The following is a 21,001-nucleotide window of genomic DNA, read 5'->3' as shown; positions in this document are numbered from 1 at the left end:
CAGGATGAGGGGACATATGTGTACCTGTGGCTGATTCATGGCAAAAACCATCACAAAGCTGTGAAATAATTATCTGCCAATTAAATTAATTTTAAAAAAGTCATCACATTAAATAAACAAATATCTCACTTGGAAATAAAAAGGTGGGCACATATTTGTGTTGAGAACACAATGGTTGAAAAGGGAGGAACTGTAAATTTAGGCACATATCTCAGAAGTTCAGGCTTCCAGACAAAGGGGTTTCATAATCCTAGATGGCCTAATTGTTCACAATATTAAGTGGCATTTGGAATTAGCTACAGTAAGGGATTTAAAGTTGCCTGGAGGATGGACACAGAAAGGCTGGTTCTGCATGCTTTGTCACTTGGGAGGGTGGAGCTGCTATGTCTTCCTGTTGACCTCTGTCTTGCAAAAGGTACATAAAGAAGAGGGTTGATTTAGTCATTTGCCATCATTCATTTCACTGGGTCCTTTTCTCTCATCTCACCTGGCTGTCTCTCCCTTTCCTCTTCCATCCTTTGAATATTGTCCATAGTCAGGTCAACCCACTTATTGAGCAGACCAAACAGATGTCTGTTTGTCATAAACAGATGTCATTATTGCTTTTTATTAAGTTTTTCCACTTTATTCTGCAAGCACCACCACCCCCTGCAACTTGAACTTTACAGTATCCAGTTTGTATGCACACAAGTATGGAGTGTCTCTCTGATTTATAAGTTCTTGCTTCCAATTAGGGCCCAATAGTCCTCAGCCTGTTTTGAAAGATTTAAATTATTCTGGGTCTTCTGCTTTGTAATGCTTACAAAGTACTTTGTTTCCATCTACAATGTCTATATAATGGCTTCCACATGTTTCCATGCCTGAGTCTCCAGTTAATGTACATTCTCCTGGGTGCCAAGATCTGTTTTTTGCCGTGTTTCAATTTTAATCAAAAAGCCTACTTTCATGTACTCACTTGTATTAACAGGTCTGCAATAAGAGTTAGCATGCCATGATTTTTCATATACATTCAAGGTTCCCTCTTGGACCAGCATTTGAACAAACATGGACAATTTGCTCTATAAGTTTGTAGACCTTGTGTGTGTGTGTGTGTAGTGGCCTTTCTCACTGTTCTTTTCATAGGTCTTGTTTGCCAAGACCTTCACATTTTCATCACCACCCATTTCATTTCCACTGGCCTCAGCCATGGAATACAGCTGCACTATTTGATGTTCTTCTACAGATGAATGACCCCATTCTCCTTGAGCAGGATTATGTTTCTTCCAAGATACAGAGCTACCCACTGCCTGCCCATCTCCCAGTGATCTTCCCAGCAGTGACTGCTGCTGCTGCTGCTAAGTCGCTTCAGTCTTGTCTGACTCTGTGTGACCCCATAGATGGCAGCCCACCAGGCTCCCCCGTCCCTGGGATCTTCCAGGCAAGAGCACTGGAGTGGCTTGCCATTTCCTTCTCCGATGCATGAAAGTGAAAAGTGAAAGTGAAGTCGCTCAGTCCTATCTGACTCAGCGACCCCATGGACTGCAGCCCACCAGGCGCCTCCGTCCCTGGGATTATCCAGGCAAGAGTACTGGGGTGGGGCGCCATTGCCGTCTCCTCCCAGCAGTGACACTCGCAGCTTAACTGGACTGCTGTGCTACTTCCCTGTGGCAATGGCATTTTTCACAGAATTAGAATTAAAAAAAAAAAAAAAATACAATTTGTATGGAAACACAAAAGACCCCAAATAGCCAAAATTATCTTGAGAAAGAAAAACATAGCTGGGTGAATCAGGCTCCTTGATTTCAGATGATACTACAAAGCTGCAGTAATTGAGACTGTATAGTACTAGCACAAAAACAGAAACAAAGGAAAAAAAAAATCAACAGCATAGGATAGAAAGCCCAGAAACAAACCCATCCACCCAAGGTCACCAAATCTATAAGGAAGGAGAAAGGGAGAAAAGACAGCCTCTTCAATAAGTGTATTGTGGAAACTGGACAGCTACATATAAAAGAACAAAAGTAGAACACTCCATAACACCACACACACACACACACACACACACACACACACACACACACAATTGATTAAATGTCTAAATGTAAATCAGGATACTATAAAATTTTTAGAGGAAAACATAGATAAAACACTCTGACATACACAAGACAAAGACTTTTTTGATGCACTTCCTAGAGTAGTGAAAATAAAAATAGACAAATGAGACCTAATTAAACTTAAAAACTTTTGCACACCAAAGGAATCCACAAACAAGATGAAAAAACAACCTTCAGAATGAGAGGAAATATTTGCAAACAAAGCAATTGACAAGAGATTGATCTCCAAAATATACAAACAGCTCCTGCAGCTCAATGTCAAATAAAGCAACTGAATCAAACAATGGGTGAAGACCTAAATAGACATTTCTCTAAAGCAGACATAGAGATGGCCAACAAACACATGAAGAAATATTCAACATTTCTAAGTATTAGAGAAATGCAAATAAAAACTACAATAAAGTATAAAGTCACATTTCTCAGAATGGCCATCATCAAAAAATCTACAAACAATAAATGCTGGAGAGGCTGTGGAGAAAATGGAATCATCTTACACCATTGGTGGGAATGTAAATTGATACAGCCACTATGGAGAACAGTGTGGCTGTCCCTTAAAAAGCTAAAAATAGAGCTACCATATAACCCACCAATCCCACTCCTGGACATATACCCAGAGAAAATTATAATTCAAAAAGCTGCATGTTCATTGAAGTAATATTCACAATAATCAGAACATGGAAGCAGCCTAAATGTCTATCAAAAGAAGAATGGATACAGAAGATGTAATACATATCTACAATGGAATATTACTCAGCCTTTAAAGGCAATAAATATTGTGTCTTTTGCAGACATGTGGATAGACCTAGAGACTGACATATAAAGTGAATCCAGATAGAGAGAAAACAAATATAACATATTAACACACATATGTGGAATCTAGAAAAAGCTTGTATAGGTTATTTTATTTGCAAGGTAGAAATAGAAACGTGTACAGAACAAATATATGGGTAAGAGGGGATGGGAGAAATTAGGAGATTTGAGTTGGCTTATAGACAGTACTATGTATAAAATGGACTGCTCTAGTGGCTCAGTGGTGAAAAATATGCCTGCAATGCTGGAGTCCCAGGTTTGATCCCTGGGTTGGGAAGATTCCCTGGAGAAAGAAATGACAACTCTTTCTAGTATTCTTGCTTGAAGAATTCCAAGACAGAGGAGCCTGAGAGGCTACACACTCCATGGGGTCACAAAGAGTCAGACACAGCTGAACGAATAACACTCTCACTTTCACCTTCATGTATAAAATAGATAACTAATGGGAACTTTCTGTATAGCACAGGGAACTCAGTGTTTTGTGGTAAGCTAAATGGGAAGGAAATTTCAGAAAAGAGGGGATAAATATATATATATATAGTTGATTCATTTTGCTATATAACAGAAACTGATACAGCAGTGTAAAACACCCATACTATAATTTAAAAAACATAAAACAAAATAAAGTTGATTGTGGTGATGATTGCATGTATCTGTGAAATACAAAAACAAAACAAAACATTGAATTGTACACTTTGAATGGATGCATTGTGTGGTGCATGAATTATGGCACAATAAAACTCTTTTAGAAATAAATAAATAGCAAGCCAACATAATTTTTATAGAACTGTGCTATTATTTTGTATGTGGTGCAGTGTGTGTGTGTGTGTGTGTGTGTGTGTGTGTGTGTGTGTATGAGTGCTTACTGGCATTATATTACATATATTATCCATCCATTAATGATTCCTCTAGTGCTTGCTTTTTGAAAACAAACCTAAATTTTTTTTATAAAATCAATAAAATTGATGAAACCTCAAAGAAAGATATATCAGGAATAAATGAAAGAAAGGACAAGTTATCAATTATGGGAATAATTGAGGTGACACCACTACATATTTTACAGACAAAAAATAATAATAAGGAATATTATGAACAACTCTCAGCTAATAATATGGACATTAAAAGTACAATATTTTTTCTACTTCTCTGTATGTTTGTGTGTTCCTATATATTTGTGTATCATTCTTAAAAACAAACAAACAAACAAACTTTAAGAGTTAAAACAAGGAAAAAGTAATGCGTTAATACATAAAAGTAAATTTTAAACAATAAAGAAATCTTTGCAATATAAAGACAATCCAAGGAGCATTTGTTCTAATATATGAGCAGCTTTTTCAGGTCAGTTCAGTTGAGTTGCTCAGTCGTGTCCAACTCTTTGCAAACCCATGGACTGCAGCATGCCAGGCCTCCCTGTCCATCACCAACTCCCAGAATTTTCCCAAACTAATGCCCATTGAGTCAGTGATGCCATCCAACCGTTTCATCCTCTGTTGTGCCCTTCTGCTCCCCCTTCAATCTTTCCCAGCTTCAGGGTCTTTTCAAATGAGTCAGCTCTTCATATCAGGTGGCTAAAGTATTGCAGTTTCAGCTTTAACATTAGTCCTTCCAATGGACACCCAGGACTGATCTCCTTTAGGGTGGACTGGTTGGATCTCCTTGCAGTCCAAGGCACTCACAAGAGTCTCCAACAACACAGTTCAAAAGCATCAATTCTTCTGCGCTCAGGTTTCTTTACAGTTCATCTCTCACATTCAAACATGACTACTGGAAAAACCATAGCCTTGACTAGACAGACCTTTGTTGGCAAAGTAATGCCTCTGCTTCCTAATGTGATGTCTAAGTTGGTCATAACTTTCCCTCCAAGGAGTAAGCGTCTTTATTTTCATGGCTGCAATCACCATCTGCAGTGATTTTGGAGCCCAGAAAAATAAAGTCAGTCTCTGTTTCCACTGTTTCCCCATCTATTTCCCATGAAGTGATGGGACCAGATGCCATGATCTTAGTTTTCTGAATGTTGAGCTTTAAGCCAACTTTTTCACTCTCCTCTTTCACTTTCATCAAGAAGCTCTTTAGTTCTTCACTTTCTGCCATAAGGATGGTATAATCTGCATATATGAGGTTATTGTTATTTTTCCTGGCAATCTTGATTCTAGCTTGTCCTTCATCCAGTCCAGCATTTCTCGTGATGTACTCTGCATATAAGTTAAATAAGGCGGATGACAATATACAGCCTTGAAGTACTCCTATTCCAATTTGCAACCACTCTGTTGTTCCATGTCCACTTCTAACTGTTGCTTCATGACCTGCATACAGATTTCTCAGGAGGCAGGTCAGGTGGTCTGGTATTTCCATCTCTTTCAGAATTTTCCACAGATTACTGTGATCCACATAGTCAAAGTTTTGGCATAGGCATAGTCAATAAAGTGGAAGTAGATTTTTTTTTTTTCTGGATCTCTTTCACTTTTTTGATGATCCAGCAGATATTGGCAACTTGATCTCTGTTCCTCTGCCTTTTCTAAAACCAGCTTGAACATCTGGAAGTTCACTGTTCACGTATAGCTGAAGCCTGGATTGGAGAATTTTGAGGACTACATTGCTAGCATGTGAGATGAGTGTAATTGTGCGGTAGTTTGAGCATTTTTTGCCATTGCCTTTCTTTGGGATTGGAAGGAAAACTGATCTTTTCCAGTGCTGTGGCCACTGCTGAGTTTTCAACTTTGTTGGCATATTGAGTGTAGCACTTTCACAGCATCATCTTTTAGGATTTTGAGTAGCTCAACTAAGATTCCATCACCTCCACTAGCTTTGTTTGTGGTGATGCTTCCTAAGGCCCACTTGACTTCACATTCCAGGATATCTGGCTCTAGGTGAGTGATCACACCATCGTGATTATCTGGGTTGTAAAGATCTTTTTTGCATAGTTCTTCTGTGCATTCTTGCCACCTTTTCTTAATATCTTCTGCTTCTGTTAGTTCCATACAACTTCTGTACTTTATTGAGCCCATCTTTGCATGACATGTTCCCTTGGTGTCTCTAATTTTCTTGAAGTTATCTCTAGTCTTTTCCATTCTACTATTTTTCTATTTCTTTGCACTGATCATTAAGAAAGGCTTTCATATCTCTCTTTGCTATTCTTTGGAACTCTGCATTCAAATGGGTATATCTTTCCTTTTCACTGTTGCTTTTGGCTTCTCTTCTTTCACAGCTATTTGCAAGGCCTCCTCAGACAGCCATTTTGCTTTTTTGTATTTCTTTTTCTTGGAGATGTTATTGTTCCCTGTCACCTGTACGACATCCCAAACCTCTGTCCATAGTTCACCCAGGCACTCTGTCTATTAGATCTAGGCCCTTAAATTTATTTCTCACTTCCACTATATTATCATAAGGAATTTTATTTAGGTCATAGCTGAATGGTCTAATGGTTTTCCCCACTTTCTTCAATTTAAGTCTGAATTTGGCAATAAGGAGTTCATGGTCTGAGCCACAGTCAGATCCTGGTCTTGTTTTTGCTGACTGTATAGAGCTTCTCCATCTTTGGCTGCAAAGAATATAATCAATCTGATTTTACTGTTGGAAATCTGGTGATGTCCATGTGTAGAGTCTTCTCTTGTGTTGTTGGAAGAGGGTGTTTGCTATGACCAGTGTGTTCTCTATTAGCCTTTGCCCTGCTTCATACCCTGCTTCATGCCCTGTACTCCAAGGCAAATATGCCTGTTACTCCCAGGGGTTTCTTGACTTCCTACTTTTACATTCTAGTCCCCTATAATGAAAAGGACATCTTTTATGGGTGTTAGTTCTAAAAGGTCTTGTAGGTTTTCATAGAACCGTTCAACTTCAGCTTCTTCAGCGTTTCTCGTTGGGCATAGGCTTGGATTACCGTGATATTGAATGGTTTGCCTTGGAAATGAACAGAAATCGTTCTGTTGTTTTTGAGATTGCATCCAAGTACTGCATTTTGGACTCTTTTGTTGACTATGATTCCTACTCCATTTCTTCTTAGGAATTCCTGCCCAAGTATTAGATAAATGGTCATCTGAGTTAAATTCACCCTTTCCAGTACATTTTAGTTTGCTGATTCCTACAATGTTGACGTTCACTCTTGCCATCTCCTGTTTGACCACTTTCAATTTGACTTGATTCATGGATCTAACATTCCAGATTCTTATGCAATTTTGCTCTTTACAGCATTGGACCTTGCATCACCAGTCACATCCACAGCATCACCAGCCACATCCACAGCTGGGTGTTGTTTTTGCTTTGACTCCATCCCTTCACTCTTTCTGAAATTATTTCTCCACTGATCTCCAGTAACATATTGGGCACCTGCCGACCTGGGGAATTCATCTTTCAGTGTCCTATCTTTCTGCTTTTTCATACTGTTCATGGGCTTCTCAAGGCAAATATACTAAAGTAGTTTGTCATTCCCTTCTCCAGTGGACCACGTTTTGTCAGAACTCTCCACCATGACCGGTCTATATTTGGTGGCCCTACATGGCATGGTTTAGTTTCATTGAGTTAAACAAGACTGTGATCCATGTGATCAGATTGGTTAGTTTTCTGTGATTATGGTTTCAGTCTGTCTGACCTCTGATGCCAATGCCCTCTCTCAGCGCCTGCTGTCTTACTGGGGTTTCTCTTACCTTGGACGTGGGGTATCTCCTCTTGGCCACCACTTCTGACCTTGGATGTGGGGTAGCAGCTTTTTGAAGCAGTACAAAAAAAGGATGGAATGGGTTGGATATCCTTGCTGTTCAAGGGACTCTCAAAAATCTTCTCCAGCATCACAAGTCAAAAGTCTAAACTCTTCAGTACTCAGCCTTCATTATGGCCTAACTCTCACATTTGTACATGACTACTAGAAAGACCATAGCTTTGGCTGTATGGACCTTTTTTGGAAAATGATGTCTCTGCTTTTTTTAACTGTGTTTGTCAAGGGATTAGATGTGATTTTATATACATAGGCACATAATAATCAGGCTCACTGTTAAGTGAATATAATATATTCAGACATTAGGTAGAGTTTTCAGTTGTCACCTTTTCAAAACTATTTTAATGAAAATATCTAGTACTGGAAAGGCTATATAGGCTATCACACACATGCAACAGACATTACTTTATAAGGTCTGGAAGGTATTATGTGTCTGACAAAATACATCACAACTCTTTCAGAAAAGGACTTCAACATTTTTGGTGATGAATACCTCATCTATCGTTTATCAAAAGTTTGTTTACCACAGTTTTAATTTCATGATATTTCATGAAATATTAGTCATCACAATGACTAATAAGAAGAAACTGTTAAATTACATTATACATATAGTACTTGAATAGACAAATATTAGAAATAATTCTTTAAAAACGTATGCAACACAAAGGAAAAAAATCTCAATTTATATTAGCAATTAAAAACCAAAGCTTTTGTCATTCAGTCACCCAGTCATGTTCAACTCTTTGAGACACCATGGATTGTCAAATGCCAGACCTCTCTGTCCCTCACCATCTCCTGAAGTTTGCCAAAGTTTATGTCCAAAGTTTGCCAAAGTTTATGTCACCATTGCATCAGTGATGCCAGCCAACCATCTCATCCTCTGACACCCTCTTCTCCTTCCACCCTCAATCTTTCCCAGCATCAGGGGAAGTATTTTGGTTTCTGATGTGAACAGCTGACTCATTGGAAAATTCACTGGTGCTGGGGTAAAACAAACTACAAAAGAGCATATATAGTATAATCTCAGATCTTTGAAAATTTTTGAAGACTTCAGTAAAGCATTATTCATGAAAATGATGCTTACTTCTATCTAGTATGTTAGGCAAGATGTTTTTTCTTTTTTATGCAAATTTATAAAGTAAATATCTGTTAATTGTATGAACATTAGAAAGCCAATAAAACAATCTATTATTTAATAAAAATATTTGTTTATATTCTTCCTGCATTCTTTTTTATTTACTGGGGGATAAAGTAGAAATCTGTTTTTAATTTAATGTAGCAAAATGTACATGGCCTTGAGTATTTCATTTTACGATTATCACCCATCAGGCTATTATATTCATGTTAAGTATCGTCACTTAGAAAGAACAGACTGCTCTTGATTGAGAAATGTCTTCCCTAAGTAAACAGAAGCAAAGAATTCAAAGTAGTTACTAGTGGAAAGGCTCATTTTGGGAATTCTGCTCTTAGGTCTCTACATTCTAATTCAAAGATACAGTGCAACAGTTTTAAAATTGAAATTCAATAGTATGTTAATCAATCTATGTTTCCCAAAAAGAAACAGTATGGTTTCTTCCTTACTGACAAGGTTTGTATGACTTTCAGTTCAATTCAGTTCAGTCGCTCAGTCGTGTCCCACTCTGCGACCCCATAAATCGCAGCACGCCAGACCTCCCTGTCCATCACAAACTCCCGGAGTTTATTCAAACTCATGCCCATCGAGTCGGTGATGCCATCCAGCCATCTCTTTCTCTGTCGTCTCGTTCTCCTCCTGCCCCCAATCCCTCCCAGCATCAGGGTCTTTTCCAATGAGTCAACTCTTCGCATGAGGTGGCCAAAGTACTGGAGTTTCAGCTACAGCGTCAGTCCTTCCAATGAACACCCAGGACTGATCTCTTTTAGGATGGACTGGTTAGGAAGAAATAAATAAATGAAGAAAAATCTGTGATTGCTGCATGTGACTACTTGAATGCTGGCTAATGTAAAATGGCAAAATGGTTGTCTGTGGAGAATTCACAAACAGCTGAAAAAAGAAGAAAAGCTAAAGGCAAAGGAGAAATGGGAAGATATACCCATTTGAATGCAGAGTTCCAAAAAATAGCAAGGAGAGATAAGAAAGATTTCCTCAGTGATCAATGCAAAGAAATAGAGGAAAACAATAGAATGGGAAAGACTAGAGATCTCTTCAAGAAAATTAGAGATACCATGGGAAAATTTCATGCAAAGATGGGCTCAATAAAAGACAGAAATGATATGGATCTAACAGAAGCAGAAGATATTAAGAAGAGGCGGCAAGAATGCACAGAAGAACTATACAAAAAAGATCTTCATGAGCCAGATAACCATGATGATGTGATCATTCACCTAGAGCGAGCCATCCTGGAATGCAAAGTCAAGAGGGCCCTAGGAAACATCACTATGAACAAAGGTAGTGGGGGGATGGAATTCCAGTTGAGCTATTTCAAAACCTAAAAGAGGATGCTGTGAAAGTGCTGCACTCAATATGCTATCAAATTTGGAGAACTCAGCAGCGGTCACAGGACTGGAAAAAATCAGTTGTCATTCCAATCTGAAAGAAAGGCAATGCCAAAGAGTTCAAGCTACCACACAATTACACTCATTTCACATGCTAGCAAAGTAATGCTCAAAATCCTCCAAGCCAGGCTTCAGCAGTACATGAACCATGGAATTCCTGATGTTCAAGCTAGATTTGGAAAAGGCAGAGGAATCAGAGATCAAAGTGCCAATATCCATTGGAACATAGAAAAAGCAAGAGAGTTCTGTAAAAAAAAAAAAAAAATCTGCTTCTCTTTTATTGACTATGACAAAGATTTTGACTGTGTAGATCACAACAAACTGTGGAGAATTCTTAAAGGGATGGGAATACCAGACCACCTGACATACTTCCTGAGAAATCTGTATGCAGGTCAAGAAGCAACAGTTAGAACTGGACATGGAACAACAGACTGGTTCCAAATTGGAAAAGGAGTACATCAAGGCTGTATATTGTCACCCTGTTTATTTAACTCATCATGCGAAATGCCAGGCTGGATAAAGCACAAGCTGGAATCAAGATTGCTGGGAGAAATATCAATAAACTCAGATATGCAGATGACACCACCTTTATGGCAGAAAGTGAAGAAGAACTAAAGAGCTTCTTGATAAATTGTAAGAGTAGAGTGAAAAAGCAGACTTAAAGCTTAGCATTCAGAAAACCAAGGTCATGGCATCCGGTCTCATCACTTCATGGCAAATAGATTGGGAAACAATGGAAACAATGACAGCCTTTATTTTATTGGGCACCAAAATCACTGCAGATGGTAACTGAAGCCATGAAATTAAAAGGTGCTTGTTCCTTAGAAGAAAAGCCATGACCAAACTAGACAGCCTATTAAAAAGCAGAGCCGTTACTTTGCCAACAAAGGCCCATCTAGTCAAAGCGATTGTTTTCCCAGGAGTCATGTAAGGATGTGAGTTGGACTATACATAAAGCTGAACACCAAAGACATTTTGAGAGTCCCTTGGACTGCAAGGAGACCCAACCAGTCAATCCTAAAGGAAATCCGTCCTTAATATTCATTGGAAAGACTTATGCTGAAGCTGAAACTCCAATACATTGGCAACCTGATTCAAAGATATGGCTCATTGGAAAAGTCTGTGATTCTGGCAAGCATTGAAGGTGTAGATGAAGGGGGTGACAGAGGATGAGATGGCTGGATGGCATCCCCAACTCAATGGACATGAGTTTGAGTAAACTCCAGGAATTGGTGATGGACAGGGAAGCCTGCTGCCCTAAAGTCTATGGGGTCTCAAAGAGTTGGACATGACTGAGTGAGTGAACTGATGCTGATGAGAAAATTTACCACAGCTGGAAGGCTCATGAAAATTTCTGAAACTCAGTTATCTTATCTGAAAATACATGAGCATGTTGATTCTTAAATTACATAATTGTGTGAAGATTAAAACTTAGCTATTGAAAGCATTAAGGGTCCTATTGTATTTTATTCGGTAGGATTAAGACATGGTCTCTTTCAGCAAGTTTAAAATGAGAACAATGTGCTGTTTTCAGGAATAGCAGGGTAATCTTTTGGGGTTCCATGTCAAGACTGTATATTGTAATTTTTCTCATTTAACTAATATGCGTAGTACATCATTTGAACTCTCAGATTGGATGAAGCTCAAGCTGGAATCAAAATTTCTGGGAGAAATGTCAATAACCTCAGATAGGTAGATGACACCATCCTAACGGCAGAAAGTGAAGAGGAACTAAAGAACCTTTTGATGATGCTGAAAGAGGAGGGTGAAAAATCTGGCTTCAAACTCAACATTCAAAAATTAAGATCATGGCATATGGTTCCATCACTTCATAGCACATAGATGGGGAAATAATGGAAACAGTGACAGGTTTTATTTTCTTGGGCTCCAAAATAACTGCAGATGGTAATTGAAGCCATGAAATTAAAAGATGCTTCCTCCCTGGGAGAAAAAACTATGACAAACATAGACAACATATTAAAAAGAGCGACATCACTTTGCCAACAAATGTCTGCAGTCAAAGCTATGGTATTTCCAATAGTCATGCATGGGTGTGAGAGTTGGACCATAAAGAAGCCTGGACACTGAAAAATTGATGCTTTTGAGCTGTGAAGCTGGAAAAAACTCTTGAGAGTCCCTTGGACAGCAAAGAGATCAAGCTAGTCAATCCTAAAGGAAATAAACCCTGAATTAACATTGGAAGGACCGATGTGAAGCTGAAGCTCCAGTAGTTTGGCCACTCGGTGTGAAGAGTCAACTCATTGTAAAAGACCCTGATGCTGCTGGAAAGATTGAAGGCAGGAAGAGAAGGGGATGACAGAGGATGAAATGTTTGGATGGCATCACCAGTTCAACAGACATGAGTTTGAGCAAACTTCAGGAGATCGCAAAGGTCAGGGAAGCCAGGCATGCTGCAGTCCATGAAGTTGCAAAGAATCAGATATGACTGAGTGACTGAATAACAAAAACAACATACTAAATAAGATGCGTGTAAATTTGTGAAGCTATTTGCCTCCTGTGCCCTACTGGTAGAGTCTCATGACTTTAAAATCATTTATATTTACAGTTAAAGTGAGATTATGATTTTACTTTACAGTTCAGTATCTTCCAAGACTCTCCATTACTCATTATCTTATTGGTTTATCTTTGATATTCTTAAATATATTTACTGAACAAATTTTAGAACAATATTTAATGGCATCATCCCCAGCAAAAAAAAAAAAAAAAGATTGATATTTCTATTGTACTAATTTTCTCTTTGTTGCTGCTCACTTGCTAAAGTCATCTCCAACTCTTCTCAGCCCCATGGACTGCAGCATGTCATGTTCCCCTGTCCTTCACTGTATCCCACAGTTTGCTGAAAGTCACATTCATTGAGTCAGTGATGCCATCCAACCATCTCATTCTCTGCTACCTCTGCTCTTTTTGCCTTAAATCTTTCCCAGCATCAGGGTCTTTTCCAATGAGACAGCTCTTTGCATCAGGTAGTCAAAGTATTGAAGCTTCAGCATCAGTCTTTCCAATGAATATTCTGGGTTGAATTCCTTTAAGATTGACTGGTTTGGTTTCCCTTTAGTCCAAGGGACCCCAGACTCACAATTAAAAGGCATCAATTCTTTGCGGGCACAGCCTTCTTTATGGTCAAATGTACACATCCATACATGACTATGGGAAAATCATAGCTTTGAGTATTCAGACCCTTGTCAGCAAATTGATGTCTCTGCCTTTTAATACACTGTCTAGATTTGTCAAAACTTTTCTTCCAAGGAGCAGTCATTCAGTAAGTTCAGTCAGTCAGTCATGCCCAACTCTGTGACCTCATGGATTGCAGTAGGCCAGGCTTCCCTGTCCATCACCAACTCCTGGAGCTTTTTCGACTTATGTCCATCAAGTCGCTAATGCCATCCAACCATCTCATCCCATGCCATCCCCTTCTCCTCCTGCCTTCAATCTTCCCCAGCAACAGGATCTTTTCCAGTGAGGCAGTTCTTTGCATCAGGTGGCCAAAGTATTGGAGTTTCAATTTAGCTTCAGTCCTTCCAGTGAAAACCCAGGTTTGCTTTTCTTTGGGATTGACTGGTTTGATCCTCTTGCAATCCAGGGGACTCAAGAGTCTTCTCCCAACACCACAGTTCAAAAGCATCAGTTCTTCAGTGTTCAGCTTTCCTTACAGTCCAACTCTCACATCCATACATGACTACTGGAAAAAAAACAGGTTTGACTAGATTGACCTTTGTCAGCAAACAATGTCTCCACCTTTTAATATGCTGTCTAGGTTGGTCATAGTTTTTCTTCCAAGGAGTAAATGTCTTTTAATTTCATGGCTGCAGTCACCATCTTCAGTGATTTTGGGGCCCAGAAAAATAAAGTCAGCCACTGGTTCCAGTTTCCCCATGTATTTGCCATGAAGTGATAGAACCAGATGCCATAATTTTTTTTGAATGTTGAGTCTAAACCCAACTTTTTAACTCTCCTCTTTCACTTTCATCAAGAGGCTCTTTAGTTAGTTCTTCTTCACTTTCTGCCATATTTTATTCCAAGTTTTGCTTCATCTAGCCTGGAATTTTGCACAATCCCTTGGTTGGGGAGATGTACTTTACATATAAGCTAAATAAGCAGGTGACGATATGCAGCCTTGATGTACTCTTTTCCCATTTTGGAACCAGTCTGTTGTTCCTTGTCTGGTTCTAACTGTTGCTTCTTGACCTGCATACAGATTTCTCAGGAGGCAGGTAAGGTAGTCAGGTATCCCCATCTCTTTAAGATTGTTCCATGGTATGTTGTGATCCACACAAAGTCTTTAGCATAGTCAATGATATATATATATTTATATATATATATATAAATATATATATATAAATTCTCTTGATTTCTCTATGATCCAGTGGATGTTGGAAATTTGATCTCTTGTCCCTCTGCCCTTTCCAAACCCAGGGAATTTCTTGGCTCATGTACTGCCAAAGCCTAGCTTGAAAGATTTTGAACATAACCTTCCTAACATGAGAAATGAGCACAACTCTGTGGCGGTTGAACATTCTTTGGCATTGCCATTCTTTCAGATTGGAATGAAAGCTGACCTTTTGCAGTCCTGTGGCCACTGCTGAGCTTTCCAAATTTTTTGACATATTAAGTGTAGGACTTTAATAGGATTTAAATAGCTTTTAAGATTTTAAATCTTCTAGGATTTTAAACAGCTCAGTTGAAATTCCATCACCTCCACTTGCTGTGTTTGTAGTAATGCTTCCTGAGGCCCCTTGACTTCACACTCCAGGATGTCTGACTTTAGGTGATTGACTACACCATCGTGGCTATCTTGGCCAAAAGATCTTTTTTGTACAGTTATTCTGTGTATTCTTGCCTCCTCTTCTCAATTTCTTCTACTTCTGTTAGGTCTTTACCATGTCTGTCCTGTATCATACCCATCCATGTATAAAATGTTCCCTTGAGATCTCCAATTTTCTTGAAGAGATCTCTAGTTTTTCTTATTCTGTTTTTTCCTCTATTTCTTTGCATTATTCATTTAAGAAGGCCATCTTATATGTCCTTTCTCATCTCTGGAACTCTGTATTTAGCTGGGTATAGCTTTTCCTTTCTCCCTTGCTTTTTGCTTCTTTCCTCAGCTATTCATAAAACCTGCTCAGACAACTACTTTGCCTTCTTGCATTTCTTCTTCTTTGAAAAGATTTTGATCACTGCCTCATGTGCAGTTATGAAACTCTATCCATATTTCTTCAGGCACTCTGCCTATCAGATCAGTCCCTTCAATCTGTTTGTCACCTCCCCTGTATAAGGGGATATGATTTAGGTCATAAAGGGTATCAATCATAAGGGATATGATTTAGGTCATACCTGAATGGCCTAGTGGTTTTCCCTACTTTCTTCAATCTTGGCCTGAATTTTGCAATAAGGGGCTTGTTTAACTTAATAAGCTTTTCTCATTAAATGTTTCTCAGTATTTTCTTTTATTTAACTCAGTAATTTTTTGTTTGTATAATGGAAATATTGTGATTGAATTTTTAAAAAATATGGTGGCAAGCTTGTCAAAATTAATATACATACATATCTAATCCTTTTAGTTCTCAAGATCATGATCCACTATGAACACTTAAAGGACTAAATTGGAGCAAAGTTTCAACAAAACACACATTAGCTCTCATATATTCCATCTACTGTCCAGTATAGAATGAGTGGTCATCATAGTCTGCAAAACGATAAAATCACTGGTAGACCATAAGCCATGAAACACATTTCTCTTTGTGATGTTCATGAACGTGAGCTTGTTTGATATGTCCTTAGCGAAGTGCTTATGTTGTTTGGCTTGCAGTTAAAATGTTCCTCACAATGACAACTAGCCCATGAAACCTGACACATAGTATTGAATCTAAGTGTCCTTCCCTAGAAATAGAAAAAACAAAATGTATTTATATACTTATGAGTGGAGTGAAACAAAGGACAGATGCTTGGATCCAATAATTCTTTAAATATCACTTTCATTCATCCACTAATTTACTCATTCATTGATGAGAATTAGCATCTACTAAGTATCAGATGCTATATAATGTTTTCTAAATAACATAATATAAGAAATTAACTGTCTTTTCAAAAAATTCTAAAACAGTTCTTTTGTTTACTGAAGCTTTTGCTTAAAATTTTTGTGAGATGAATTTTTGCTTATCATAATCACAATTTTACTTGCTTGGAAGGGAAGGAAAAGAAAGATAAGAAAGAGTAGATTTAAAACAACATAAGGAGTGATTTTCTACAGTTCTTCCACTAAGTATGTACATATAGATGTATGTTTATATCCCATATATATGTTTGTGTGTTTGTATAGATAATACACATGTATACAGAAATAATTTACTGTATATAGATAAAATGTATATTTAGTATATAAAGTACAGGGAAACTTTACTAATTTAAATATTTAGTTTATACATATGTGATATATATATATATATATATATATATATATTTTTAAATATTTATCATAATAATTTTTTCTATATTTTTCATCAGCCAGTCAGGACTGAACCTGTCAACATATAAATAAAGACGTCATGAGGAACAATTTTTGTGATCTAAGGTCCAGTTACTGTTACTGTGGAATTCCCTCCAACTTCCCATGATCCCTCTGATCTGAAACACAACTGTTAGATTAAGATCTGGCATACAAACTACAACACTGTTAGTATTTTGCAAAATTGCTAAGATTAAAATCAACATGGTGCCTGAATATGCAGACATGGTAGCTCTTCTTCTGAAAGAGAGGTGGATCTTTATTCTGCTTTAGAGGTATGTGCTGGAACATTTTGTGATAAAATGGCTGAGAGTGTGAAGGAAATTTTTAAAGACAAATACGCCTCACTATATCTTGAAAACCTAGGAGGCTTTTTAAATTACCTTCTCCTTCCCCCCACCTCAAGATTTTTAGGATAAAAACAAGAGACAATGTTATGAACTAAAATGCTGAGGAATGGGAGAAAATAAACACAAGGAAGGCATCAATAACTATCAGGGCTTACCAGCTGATATCATGCTACCTGCAAGTGAATCTACCCCAATCCTTTGTGTTTCTTCAAAGCATTGTATCATTTTAGCAATCACAGTGTCCAACTTTTAGCTTTCATTGTATCTTTGTATGATTTAGTCACAAAGTCATGTCTGAATCTTTGCCACCCCATGGACTATAGCCCACCAGGCTCCTCTCTCCATGGAATTTCCCAGGCAAGAATATTGGAGTGGGTTGTCATTTATGTCTGTAGGGGGTCTTCCCCACCCAGGGATTGAACTTGGGTTTTCTGCATTGCAGGTGGATTCTTCACCAACTGGGTCACCTGGGAAGAAGGCCTTTGGTGTAGCCAAAAGCAATTTCTAAGTCATGTGCTTTTCTTTCTACCTCTTCTCATAATTTTAACAACTAATATAAAATGCCAAACAACCACTAATTGAAAATTGATTTTGGAGTTAATTACAAAGTCAACTCAATTGAGAAAAGAATATGCACATGTTTCCTCAAACTACCTCTTTCCCCACTGAAAGTCTCTATTATTTTTCTATGACTGGGGCCCAAGTAGTAAGTCTCAGCTCTTTTGTAATCCAAAGAATAACTTGCAGATTTAGCCATTAAACATTAAGAAACAAGGTTACTAGTAGGACTTTAATTCCAGAGTTACCAAAAAATAAAATTGATTATATCTTTAAAAGGATAATGTAAGTTGAATTTATTAAGTATGGTCAAAGAAAAATATTTAAGAATTATCTTTTCTATCCTTAAACCTATGAATTATGAAATCTTGGGTGTCAGACTAAACATTTCACCTAAAAATCTTAATTTGTCAACTTTATTATTCTAATTTAACAGATGGGAAAAGTGAAGAAAATAGTGTGGATAGGGCTCAAGTCCAGAAATGTTTATCTACTGATATACCAAGCTGGGACTTACAATAGTTACCTTTTGTTGAGAATTTACTATTTCCATGCACTGTGGTAAGTATTTTATGTGCATTATCATGTTTAATGCTCATGTAAATTCTGTGGTGTGATTCTAATTACTTCTCATTATTTTCTATATGATAAACCTGAAGCTTAGAGAAGTAAATTAATATCCTCAGTGTTACACAGCTAATGAAGGCTAGAGCAGGAAATTAGTTGGCCTTTGACTCTGTATACTTCATTCTCATCCACAAGGCTCTGCCATTGCCACTAGTTTTGTTGTTGCTCAGTCACTAAGTTGTATATCCAACTCTTTGTGGCCTGATGGACTCTCACCTACCATGCTCTTTTGTCCTCCACTGTCTCCTGAAGTTTGCTCAAAATCATGTTCATTGAGGCAGGATGCTTATCTAACCATATCATCCTCTGTTGCCCCCATCTATATAGATTGTTATTAGTAACAGAATGGGCATTTGGAAATTGAGAAGCAATAAGGGAAGTAAAATGCAAACATTGTATAAGTACTGTAATTCACCATTGAAAAACACATAGGAAAGTGAATCAAATTCCCTAGAGTCCTGGAACCTCTCTCTGTTTGTTAGGATGGAGGATCATGTGGGTGAAGGGGTGAGCCAAAGTCTTAAACTTGCCAGTGAGTTATATTCTGCTTCTTTTTGTGTATTTCAGTTCAGTTCAGTCCCTCAGTCATGTCTGACTCTGCAACCCCGTGGACTGCAGAACGCTAGGCTTCCCTGTCCATCACCAACTCCTGGATCCTACTCAAATTTATGTCCATTGAGTCAGTGATGCCATCCAGCATCTCATCCTCTGTCATCCCCTTCTCATCCCACCTTCAATCTTTCCCAGCATTGGGGTCTTTTCAAATGAGTCAGTTATTCACATTAGGTGGGCCAAAGTATTAGAGTTTCAGCTTCAGCAACTGTCCTTCCACTGAATATTCAGGACTGATTCCTTTAGGATTGACTTCTTGGATTTCCTTGCAGTCCAAGGGAGTCTCAAGAGTTGTCTCCGAGACTGCAGTTCAAAAGCATCAGTTATTTGGCACTCAGCTTTCTTCATAGTCCAGCTCTCACATCCATACATGACTACTGGAAAAACCATAGCTTTGACTAGACGGACCTTTGCTGGTAGAGTAAAGTCTCTGCTTTTTAATATGCTGTCTAGGTTGGTCATAGCTTTTCTTCGAAGGAGCAAGTGTCTTTTAATTTCATGACTACAGTCACCATCTGCAGTGATTTTGGAGGCCCCCCCCCCCCCCCCCCCCCCCCCCCCGCAAATTAAGTCCCTCACCGTTTCCTTTGTTTCCCAATGTATTTGCCATGAAGTGATGGGACGAGATGCCATGATCTTAGTTTTCTGAATGTTGAGCTTTAAGCCAACTTTTTCACTCTCCTCTTTCACTTTCATCAAGAAGCTCTTTAGTTCTTCTTCATTTTCTGCCATAAGGGTGGTGTTATCATGTATTTGAGGTTATTGATATTTCTCCTGGCAATCTTGATTCCAGCTTGTGCTTCATCCTGCCTGGCATTTCATATGATGTACTATTCATAAAAGTTAAATAAGGAGGCTAAGTATTTGGGAGATGTCAAAGACATGTTTAGGGCTAGGCATAGCAGAGAGGAGGTTGGGTTAGTGTTAGCAGCATCTATCACAAAGTAGAAAATATATGAATCATCTCCCTAAAGCAGAAATTTCTCTATGTACAGATAATAATTTGTGATAAAAAGATATACAAAAGCGAGGAAACAAGCTTGTTCATTTGTGTTTGAATATATAAGAAATTTAGGTTGCAGCCTCCACGTTTTGCTCAGTGCTTAAAGGGACCAAGAGCCTATTTGAAGAGAAAGGAAAATACGATAGCAAGTTTTTTGCTTCATGCATTTAATGTATATAACTCTGTTAATGCTAACTTCTGAAAGATTCCATTTTCATAACATGATTCCAGTCAGATTAGTCTGGCTCAGATGTTCAACAACACAAACCTTGCACTGATCAACAACTAAATCCTACCATAATTTATTGTTATAATTGAGCATTATAATATTATTAGTAAAATTACTCCCTTGAAAGAATGGTTACAAGAAACTCCCACACCTTGTGCCATGGTAACTGAATGAAATTCTTCAGGTTTTCTTAGGTTATCTTTACTTTTTCAGAAGAACTCAAATAGCCATGTAAGTGCAACAACATTAACTTAAAGAGCTGAATAGAGTCTGATTACAGATTTTAAGCTAATGAGAAATACTACAGATAATCTACTTTGATATATTTTGTCTCAGAAAAATGCTTGACCCTTGATCAAATTCTTTTTTTTTTTATTTTTTAATTTGGAAGAAAATTTTCTTTATTCTCCCCCCTCCCAAACGTTAAACTTTTTTATTTTGCATTGGTTTTTGTTGTTCACTTTGCAACCCCATGGACTGTAGCACATCAGGCTTCCCTGCCCTTCACCATCTCCCAGAGCATGCTCAGTCTCATGCCCATTGAGTCAGTGATGCCATACAACCATCTTATCCTCTGTCATCCCCTTCTCTTCCTGCCTTCAATCTTTTGCAACATCAGGGTCTTTTCTAACGTGTCAGCTCTTTGCATAATGTGGCCAAAGTATGGGAGCTTCAGTTTCAGCATCCATCCTTCCAAAGGCTATTCAAGATTGATTTCCTTGATCTACTTGCAGTCCAAGGAATTCTCAGGAGTCTTCTCCAACACCACAGTTCAAAAGCATTAACTCTTCAGTGTTCAGCCTTATTTATGGTCTAACTCTCACATCCATACATCTTAAGATTTTTTTTGTTTTTGTTTTTTTGAGCAAGCATCTTTGTATTGTTATTGCCAATTAATAATGCTGTCATAGTTTCAGGCAAATAGTGAAGTGCTTCAGATATATATATATTCTCCC

The 21,001-nt window shown here is 38.0% G+C and overlaps 1 long non-coding RNA gene and 1 pseudogene across 1 annotated transcript; both read right to left on the bottom strand.

The window, feature by feature from the left end:
* Window positions 1-437: 437 nt before the first annotated feature.
* On the bottom strand, window positions 438-1,294 carry LOC122693179 (annotated as a pseudogene).
* A 3,498-nt stretch (window positions 1,295-4,792) lies between these two features.
* On the bottom strand, window positions 4,793-19,535 carry LOC122693357. Its single transcript, XR_006340886.1, has 3 exons — window positions 19,393-19,535; window positions 17,668-17,670; window positions 4,793-4,841 (listed from the first exon to the last, which is right to left on the bottom strand). It is a non-coding gene; the product is annotated as an uncharacterized LOC122693357 (long non-coding RNA).
* Window positions 19,536-21,001: the final 1,466 nt, after the last annotated feature.

Source organism: Cervus elaphus, chromosome 5 (assembly GCF_910594005.1).
Source record: "Cervus elaphus chromosome 5, mCerEla1.1, whole genome shotgun sequence".
Lineage (NCBI taxonomy): Eukaryota > Metazoa > Chordata > Mammalia > Artiodactyla > Cervidae > Cervus > Cervus elaphus.
The sequence above is the reverse complement of the archived record's forward strand: the minus strand, read 5'-3'. Positions and strand labels throughout refer to the sequence as shown.